Here is a 10,735-nt window from a genome sequence, read left to right as displayed (position 1 = left end):
TTATCTAATAACACCTTGCAAATTCAGTCATACAAATTCAGTTAACTAAAAGCAAATTCAGTCTAATAACACCTTGCAACAACATAACTTGGGCAGTCATACAAATTCAGTTAACTAAAAGCAGTCAGACAAATTCAGTGCCTTAGATGATACTGGCATACAAATAAACCAAGTTCAGTAAAGAAGTACGACTAATTAATAGCTCCAACTTAAGGCAGCATTGCACCAACAATGAATTACTCAAATTCATCTAAGATCTCCTTCACCCTCCTTATCTTGCTCTTGGTCTCCTCCTTGTGCCTGAATAGATCACCAATCGTATACTCTAGTTTCTTCTTCTCCTTCTTCAGCTCATCCCTCTATGACACCACTTTGTCCAACTCTTCCTTCATGCTGTCCATCTGTTGCTTCATCTCATCCCTCTCTTTCTCTGCCTTAGCCCTCACAACCTGATGAATGCTAGTGGTAGATTTATCAGACATCTTCTTCTTCTCAAGCTCTTCCTTTAGGTCAGAAAGAGCAAGTCTTGCATTGCCCAATTCAGTAATTGCCTACTCCTTGTCACCCACCATCTTAGCAAAATCTAGTTTAAAAAACCTCAGATCATTTTCCATCTTTTCCTTCTCTTTCACAACCCTAAAATTTTCTTCAGCAAGAACTACACTTTCCCTGAGCCTTAGCTTGTTCTCATCATCATACATGCCCCAAACCCTGGCTAAACTCATCTTTAGAGTGGCAGGCCATTCAGGGTCAATCCACTCCACAAACTTGCATTTAGGTATTTCCTAACAGATAAGATAGAATTCAGTTAGTTCATTTGAATTCAGTTAAGTTCAGTTAACTGAATTTAAATTCAGATAAGTTCAGCTATTTCATTCTAATTCAGTTAAGTTCTGTTATTTCATTTAAATTCAGTTCAGTTCAGTTAGTTCATTTGAATTCAGTTAAGTTCACTAACAAGATGCTGTTAACTCAAAGATTCAATTAAGTTCACAAACTAGATGCTCTTAACTGAAAATGCACTCCTCCACATTTAGATGGCACACTCTTATACAGATCAAAGTAAGATGACACATTGCAAGTTTGGTAGATCTACTAACCTTTTGTGCACAAGCAAGATACCTCCTTCCACTATCAACTGATTCAAAGCACACAAACTTCTCACACACACACTGGTGTTCACATCTAGCTGCAAGATCTGGAGCAAGGCCTGTCCACTCAGAGCAGAAAATGGTGGCAGGAGCAGGAGCCTACAACATATTCTAGTCAGCAAAGAGGCAGGCATCATCTATGTTGAAATTTTGCTACTCAAGAACATACACCCTTCCCCATTTTTGCTCAATCCCTAACTGTCACAGACATAGTCAAGAACTAACCTCACTTGTCACAGAGTAGCCGTCGGACGACGAGCTCGATCCTTCACTCCAAGATACCATGGGGGCGACCTGGACGGCGGCGGTGAGCTGGACAGCGGCGGCGAGCTTGCTGGCGGCGTGGAGAAGCTGATGCTGGAGCTGAGGGGGCAAGGGGGCAGATGGGGAACGAGTGGAGCTGGATCTGGACCGGACGTGAACTCGATTCCTCCGACAGATTTAATTCAGGTGTGCTATACTGCGGGTTGATTCAGGGAAACGCCAGGGGGTTTTGTGCAAAACTGCGTGCGCTGACCGGTCCAGCCAATTGGCGAGCTCTGATTGGCCTGGGACTAAATCATCACATGAGATGCAAGTTGGGGTACGGTTTGGTCAAGTTTTGCAACTTTGGGACTGAATCATCACATTGGGTGCAAGTTAGGGTATCTGGGATGCTATTACCTCCTAATATATCATTGTGGCGTCACTACCATGGAGTACGAAACTAATCAGGGAGACCACATGGTGGACCGGGTGGTGATTTTTTGCATTACGATTGCGCATGGTGGACCGGGTGGTGATTTTTTGCATTACGTTGTATTCTTAAAGAGGACACCACCTTTTGGGGGTGTGTGTGCTGTGGAGGACGGATAAGCCAACGAACGCTCGCTATCCATGTCCTTTCTGGCAGAGTGATCGTGTCGTGGTTCGATGTAGTCTCTGTCTTGATTTACAATTGCACCAACTTGAAGAGAAAAGCACCCCGCAAAATAAAAAAAACTTGAAGAGAAAAGCCTGGCTGCTTTCGTGTGCGTGTCACTGAGGGTACCATCACAGAGCTAGGTGGTCAAGCGCAACTCCCATTCTACTACCTTCATTCTGGGTTATGGTGTATAGGGCTCGTCTCAAAATTTTATTTTTTTTTATTTTATAAATTTTATTTTTATTACTTTTCATCATATGTTTAGATTTTAAGGTGCATTAAATCTTTGCAAACAAAAATTATGATAAAAGTGACCTATGCATGTGAAACTACTTGGTTATTTATTGACCACACATGCATGCATTGCAATTAATGCATTGGTAAATACATTTTTTTAAACAAGCGCATTAGGTGAGTACTTCTGCAAATTATAAAAAATATTTCATCAGTCATCATCTATCTTGATTGATGAGATTTTGAATCGATCCCTATAAACCGGAAGAGAAGGAGTACATATTAATTTATTTTGTACAACTAGCTGCACTCACTGGCAAACTTGTACTTCTTATGATAAAGATGAATTTTATTGGCTTAAAATGGATCATCAAGATAATACAAACATAATGAACACACAACCGGCTTTTGCATAATTAGGATGCATATAGGTAACACCAACACACGCACACAAAAACACGTTGACAAATAGCACAGTTATATATGACCAAAGCTATGTGTCGGCGAGGAAAAACACAAAGCGATCATATCACGATCAACAGACTATAACAATGATTATATCCACACCAACCATCTAATGACATCACACCAACAATAAGGTTCTTCAACAACATCGCCTATAGGAACGGAGCGACGCTTAAGCGCCACCGTCATCGGATCCAACCACTCAAGGCTAGAATCTAGACTTTTCACCCTGAAAACCAGTCCAAGCATATCCGAGAAATGCCTTCAACAAGGTAAACGACATAAAAACATCGTCATTGTCAGATATAACCACCTCGGCCAGGCCTAGATTTCACCGCGGAGCTCGAGACCGGGTGGCCAAGTAGCACAACCATCGATGTCCCTTATGTGTTGTTACCATCACTTTTCCACAATCCCGGCAGCTACATATGATGGGGCCGCTGCCACTGCACCACCATAACTCTGCGTCAAGTTGTCGTCCATAATTTTTATCTCACTGACAAATTCAACCATCGGATCAGAAGAGATTACCTTCCACGAAGACCATTTGATAACCACCACTGTCGTGGAGTCGTAGGAAGTCGTTGCAGTACAGTCTGCAGTCACCACCATCCGCCCAATCGGATCTAGATCACCACCGCCAAGCTGTGGACCGTAGCGCCTCCGGTGGCCATCACATGCGTGGAAGGCCAGCACCTCGCCGCCGCGGTCCACTTCCAGCAGAGAGCCTGATGCACAATGCCCCTCCCGTGCCAAATCCAGACGGATCTGGCTAGAGACCGGCCCGTAAGGGGAGGTCCCACAATCCACCACGTCCACCGGATCTCACTGGGTCCCCACGCGCGTCGCCGCCACGATGCGCACCTGGTGTGTCAGCCATGACATGCACACACCGCCGAGACCAGCCGCCGCTTGCCTAGACGAGACCCGTCTCCCATCGCAGCCGAGCATCCCGTGCCACTCGAGTGCTACACAGGAGCAGAACCAGCCGCCCCACCGCCGCCAGTGCCGCACGGGCTTCGTCCAGCGGTGCTCGATGTTGAGTATATGATTATTAGGAAGTATATGATAGACTAGGATTTGGTCCTGCCTTGTCTTGTATCCCAAGTTGGTCATTGTACTCCTATGTATATGCCTACGAGGCTCAATCAATATAACGAACTATTCCACCAAATCCCTCTCTTCCTTCTAACATGGTATCAGCCTTACCCCGATCCTAAACCCTAGCCGCCACTTCCGCACCCGCGCGCCGCTCCCGGGACGGTCAGCCTCCATGATCGCCGACGGGGGCCACGCCGCCCGTACCTAGGGTTCGTCCGCCGGTCGTGTTGACCGACTGCTCTAGAGAGTCTTTTTCCCGAGCCCTTGCTCCGGGTTTTTTCGCTCTCTCGCCGCTCGTTTTGATCGGTGTTTTCTTTTTGGTTTTCCGATCTATGCTTGATCGGTTTGCGTCGCCCGCCGTCGCCGTCGACCCCCGTCGCGCGCCTCTACTCCAACACCGGCGCGATCGGCCGACCTCTCCTCCGACCTGGCGGCCACGCGCGTCGAGGCAGCCCTTCAGGGCCAGCCGCCGTTCGCGCATCGGCCCGCCGTCGCCCTGCGCCGGCCGTCACCGCCCTGCTCCGACTGGACTCCTGCATCGCCCCGACCCAGCGGCCTCGCGTGATGCGGCGGCCCATCACAGCCGCCGTTCGCGCACCGGCCCGCCCATCGATCCATGCCATCCATCGCTCCCGCCTCCACCGCGTCTGCACGGCGGCCCTATGGTGTGCCTCGCCGGCCTCGTTCCCAGCTGCGTCAGGTTCGTCGGCTGCCTCGAGTTTGGGCGCCGCTACTCCGTTGGTAGCTCGGGCCTTGCTGCCCGGGCGCCGGCGCTGCTTTGGCAGCCTGGGTTTCGATGCTGATGCACTCGTCCGCACGTCATCCAACGCCGTCCGTCGTCGGCGGCTTCCTCTCGGACTCCGCCGCCACCCCGCCTTCATCGAGCGGCGTCATCGACCTCGCGCGCGATCGGCTTGATCACCCACTTGCCGCCGCGCGACCGACTTGGCCCGTCTGTTGCGGGTGCCTCCACGGGTCCCGTGAAGACCGTATCGAGTACAAGCGCGCCTCTCCATCGATCGAGCAACGGGCTGTCGCTGCGTCGCCCCGTCGGACCGCAGCGCCGCCGCCCCGTGGTTTTTCTCCCGGCTGCACCGACCCGCGTCACCGGTGCGTCGCCTCTTCGGGCCGTGGCGCCGCGTTCCACGGTTCTACCTCAGTCCGGATATATAAGTCCCATGAGCCACAGCGGGGTGTTCTGATTTACAAGGCCGCGGAGATTAAAGCGCAAGCTTTTCTCCTCGTTTCCCATCCCGTCGACACCGGATCCGGGCGCTCCCGTCGACTCTGCACCACACCGCTCCGCCTGCTGCCCCGCCCGGATTCGGCAGCCACCGCCCTGCCCAGCCACCTGGATTTCGCGTCCTGGACATGGTCTCGTTGTCACCCGACACGAGGCGGAGGAACTCCAGCGCAGCTGATGCTGGCGACCAGGGTTGGGTGAGCAGGTCCATGCGGGGCCGTGAGCCTTGCAGGCTGTCGGCCTTGGCAGTGGCGAATTGAAGCAGCGTGGCGCTCGTGGCCCGCAACGAGCGGAAGTAGAGTGCGTCGCGACCACCATGTCCCTCCGTGCTGCACTAGTTCTCATCGTGCAGTGTCATTAGGTGGATGCCTACGAGTCCCTCTCAACTCTATGTTCGGTTTTTGGTGATTGGGGCTAACTAAATTTCGCGCGGCCGGGCAGACGCGAGAGAGAAAGAAGAAGAAGAAGACCATGGGAAATATTCAGTTTTACAGTAAACTTTTACGGGATTTTTTCCGCTGCAGCCTGCATGGGATCGCAAAACAGGTTTTAGGCTTCCCATGTAATGTTTTTACGGTACCGTGATATACGGGATCTCCTAGAGACGCTCTAAGGCGGGTTGTGAGAGGCACAATTAGTTTAGATCGAGTGACGCACGAAGCAGCCGGCGCAAAGTTGGGTCGGTTGGTCGTATTGAATCATTTTCCAAAAAAAAAACGGTCTTTGGATACTTCGATTTACTGGAACATGCGAGTTGAGCTTAGCTCAGATGGTTGGGTTCTTTATGGTGGAACCAGCCCATCAGGGTTCAAATTCTAGACTTGGCGCTCGTGCTCGTATTTTTCTAGATTTATGTAGGGATAGGGTGTGCGTGTGTTTATAAGGGTGAGTATATGGGCTAATGTAGAAGCATGTACTGAGTTCAAACAACTAAACCGGGACACATGTAAACAACAAGAGTCTGTGATAAAGCTACAGATTATATCAAAGCCCTTCAAATTTATTTATAGTCTTCATCTTTTGCACCTTGATATTTCCCAAAACTATGACAGAAAATCCATAGAAGACCAAACTCAAGCCGGCATGATCGCAAAGGTTCCGAAGAGACGTTTAAGTCTTCCGCCAAAAGGTAGACGCCATGTCATGGCGTCATAATAACCACTTCTCACACTGAACTTCGTTTGCACCTGTGAGTAGTATAGACAGGTGAAAATTCCCTGATGAGTCATTAAAAAGAAAACAACGACTACTTGGATAATTATGCTTTTTTTTATATACCGGAAACATCAATAATGTAGAGGGGAATGAGATGCCAGCGATATATATATATATATATATATATATATATATATATATATATATATATATATATATATATATATATATATATATATATATATATATATGCTCCTTTTTAGAAAAAAAATTATCATTTTTCAAAATTTTCGGATGCGTGTGCAGAAATTAATAAGAGATTACTATTTTTTGAGAAGAAAATAAGAGATTATTTTATTGGGCCTTCGGCTGTTTCGTGGGCTGGATCATAGTGGACCAGAATAGGTGGACCAGTGGGCATAAAGAAACACACCGCTGCCTCGTCATTCCCGTCAGAGAAAGAGAGAAAAAAAACACCCAACACTGCCTCGTCCCCAAATCGCGCAGACCGCCGGCCGGCCGGGACCCTCCGTCGCCGCTGCCGCTGCCGCGAGTTCTTTCTCATCCATCCCCTTGGCGAGCTCCTTCTTACCCATCCCTGACCTCTTGGAGGATGCCTGCGCCACCGCGGAGCAGAAGAGGTGGCCGGCCGGAAACGGGGGAGGACTCGCCGGAGACCGGAGAGGGCGAGGGAGATGGAGGCGATGCGCGCTTCGGCTAGGGATTAACCATCCTAGCTCCACGCGGCGGAGACGCACGTGGAACGGAGCATTGGGAGACGCCGGCGACCGTGCACTCTGAGATTGGCTGCTGTACTGCAATTGAGATTGCTCTACTGCAATAGTCCACATCTCCAGTTTACACCATTGAATGATGTGATTTCTTATTCAGTACAGAAGGATGCGTTGCTTTTTTCATGATAGCGGAGTAACCGTGGTGATGATTACCTTCTGCAAAGCGAACGGAGGTCTTGTTTCGGGTAATGGATTCCATCAGCAACTGTGATTAGTCTTCCATATTTTTGGTGCTTGCAATGCATTTGTTTCGTTCCTCTTAAATTATCCAGATCACGCCCTTTGCATAGCTGAGACATGCGTTGCAAGTTGCTGATGCAAGAGTTACCCTCTGCCTGCTGTTCCACGGAAATGCCATGTGAAGAACAAGGATGCCAGAAAGTTACTGGATGTAGCAAAAAACTGCCATGGGGGTGCTGTCCAGAAACGACGTTTTTGTCTGCGGTGTCTTCAGGTTGGAACTTTGGATTTTCTAAGACAGAATTTCGCACCAGGTCAGTTAGAATGTGTAATGGAAATGGAGCTTATGCTGTCTTATCCTACGTAGTATTGTTACAGTGAGAGTATCTTCCCCTGAAGAAAGGTGGCCGCATGTAGTTTTGGTTGAGTCAAACAAATAATTTTGCTATGCCTGCCTGCCAGCTGCCCAGATTTGGGATTGCTCCAGGAGTTATATTGAGTGACATATATGTTGCTTTTGCAAAGCAACGTGTAATTCCAATTAGTTCTTACTAGGGGTTCCTCCCTTATTCAGATTTGCCTTTCCATTTTTTAAGTCTACTTGGTACGAAATTCATAGAACCAATTACTTTGGACAACAGTGTTCTGTTTTCCTATGTGTTGAGCGAGCCTTGTGGTCCCATTTGATCTAATTTGCAGCTGCACTAGTTTGATCCAAGCTGTGCCTCCCTCTATGTATGCCTTGCTATTCCAAACAGCATTGGTTCTATATTTATGTGATTGGCCATCACTGTTTATGACAATGTTATTGATTGCATGCATCAGCCAGTAAGATACCTAGGGCCTGTTCTTTTGGTAGCTTAAAAAATAAGCCGTCTCCTCCCCGACTTTTTCTATAAGCCGCCTCCCTCATTCATTGGGGCTTCTGAACTAGTTATGGGATAACTAATATAGAAGTATCAACAAATTTTGGGAGTGGCTTATTTTTTAAGCCGGGGAGAGGCAGCTTATTTTTTAAGCCGCCCAAAAGAACTGGCCCCTAATGATGTTCCGGACCGAGTATATGTGCAGACTACTGAATGTGTCCAGGCTTTCTGCATTCGGTATGCAGGTGGCAAAGTTGGTTCTTGAAAATGTTCAGAACGATCTTGATCCACTGGAGGTTCTGCAGCGAAAGCTGCCATCTAATTTTATTGCTCTGAGTTCTACCTTTTCAGATTAGGTAAACAGAAGAGTCACAATTGCAGGATAACAATATTGTGGGAAGTTCGGAATCTGACGTCTGACGTCTTGTGTGGTCAGAGCATGAACCATGTATACCCAGACCTCTTCTCAGCATGCATGTAAGGATGGGGGACAAGGCTTGTGAAATGGCAGTGGCTGCGTGCCTCTGCCGAAGGAGTCTCAGGAACATCTGGCAAAACTTAGCTCCCAATTCCTCCATTTGGTGCTATTGCAATATATCCTGCTTTTTATTGCATTTCTGCAGTTAGTCTGAACCTCAGCTCTCATAATGTTTGAAACGCAGGAAGTTATCGGCAGAACTGAATGAACTCTATCCCAACTGGAATTTCTACTTCACAAACGTGGCGCAACATGGCAGCAACGTGACCACGGAGATGCACGAAGCCAGTCTAGGCTGCGAGACCGGCACGAACAACCCCCTCGTCAACTTCATGATGAGCAGATTCCTTCGTCCGAGTGCTGGGATCGACGTGGTGCTACCTCGTCGATGGAATGAGGAACGCCAGAGGAAAGGTCGTGTCCAAATATCTACCGGTGAACAGAGATAGATTCTGGTAAGTAAGCAACCTGAAAGCAGCAATGCCTTGTCGACCGTCTCGTCGCGCCCACAAATATAAGATGTTATGTCACAGTTTGATTGCTTGTCTGTAGAGCAATATAGGTACTAGCCTTTAGCCCATGACGAAACTTATGAACCAGGTAGGAGAGCATGCTGTACTTGTGGTATCAAATCAGGCCCATGTCTTTTGATCTGGTATCCACTGAAGGCCATACACATATATTATCTTGGAGGACCAACATATTGAGGAAAAGAGGATGCACTTACTCGATTTTCAGTGGCACGCATAATGCGGATGAGTGGTACACGAGAGATCCAATTACACAACTTCTCTATAGTAGTACGACAGTAACGGCTGCCCCCATGGAAAAGAGATTGACAGGCACACGTTTCCTGCAACCTGGAATAACCTGAGCCTTTTCCCTCTTTAATTGTCAACCATTTGATTTCCTCAAGATCTTACCAGAAAACTCTACCCACCAACTTCAGGTAGTGAATATAACTAATGGGTCATCTCTAGGTTGAGAAAGTACTCACTCATCTTTACTTAAATTTAACTTTTGAGTGGTCATTTGGGCCAACATTCAGTGTATATGAAACCTATGTACTATATTTCTGAATGTGAAACCTATGTCGCAAGTGATACGAAAAGAATGTCAAATGTGCTATTTCTCAATAGAGAAAGGAATGGTATAGCATGCATGCATGCACTCAGATTTTTGTCCAAACTTTTCCATGTCAATATGCAGATCCTTGCCAAGGGTGACGCACCTGGTCCCTGCTCAACCATCCATTCACCCACTGCTTCGGGAGATAGATGGATGGACCCTGAAATGGACACTGTAACAGCCCTCAAGGAAAAGACGGCACAACGTAGTACCGGGTGAGTGCAACACATCGCATGATCTGAATCAGGGTGCTAGTGGCCATGAGCTCACTGCGTTTCAGCTTGTTCCCCACTTGGCCACTTCAAGTGGGGTGGTGAGGCTCCTTTCGGGTCCAAGTCGGCAATGGGTCGACCGGTCGACTGTGTGCGAGGCGCAAGAGCGTCATGGCGCCTCGGTGGATCCATTGACCTGGTGATTCAGCTTGGATGAGGGGCAATGCAGCAGTGGGTTCAGTCAGCAAATGGTTTGTGTTTGTGGGAGCAACTGTGTGAATTGGATTGGGATGCAATGAAATTCAGAAAGCAGTAGAAGGGCACTGCATTTTTCTCTTTCTGAAGAAAGTGTGTGCACTGCTGCATGGTTAAATTATTGCGATGGCCTCAATGGCAATGTTAGGTATCAGATAGTGGTATATTCTCATGAGAGTACCTGATGGATGCCATCCTTATCTGACAGGTGGAGATTCTACATAGCAGCCTATCACTGCATGGAAAAACTGGTATGTTGATGGAACTCAAGGTTGCTCTGAAGAAACTAAAGCAAAAAACAGAGATCAAGAGAGTGCAGTCTTCTCCTTTTCTTTTGCTGAGTGGAATGCATCTTTTCATCTGGACTGTAGGCTACAATCAACTCAATTTTGTTTTCTCCAAATGAAAAGATGGAAAAGAAAGGGTCTACCGCTACAAAGCAGGTGATCCTTTTTTCCCTCCTTGGAAAACAAATACCCAAATGCTGCCAAAATATGAGATATGGATATGTGATATGTCACTCATGGTGATAAGAGGTTGCATTGCATGCTGGTGACAAAGCATGCAAG

The 10,735-nt window shown here is 47.7% G+C and overlaps 1 pseudogene; it reads left to right on the top strand.

Moving 5' to 3' along the window:
- The first annotated feature begins 6,511 nt into the window (after positions 1 to 6,511).
- On the top strand, positions 6,512 to 9,686 carry LOC109783170 (uncharacterized; annotated as a pseudogene).
- The last annotated feature ends 1,049 nt before the right edge of the window (positions 9,687 to 10,735 follow it).

The sequence above is a fragment of the Aegilops tauschii genome, chromosome 6 (genome assembly GCF_002575655.3).
Source record: "Aegilops tauschii subsp. strangulata cultivar AL8/78 chromosome 6, Aet v6.0, whole genome shotgun sequence".
NCBI classification, from domain to species: domain Eukaryota; kingdom Viridiplantae; phylum Streptophyta; class Magnoliopsida; order Poales; family Poaceae; genus Aegilops; species Aegilops tauschii.
This window is presented reverse-complemented; position numbering and strand designations above follow the sequence as displayed.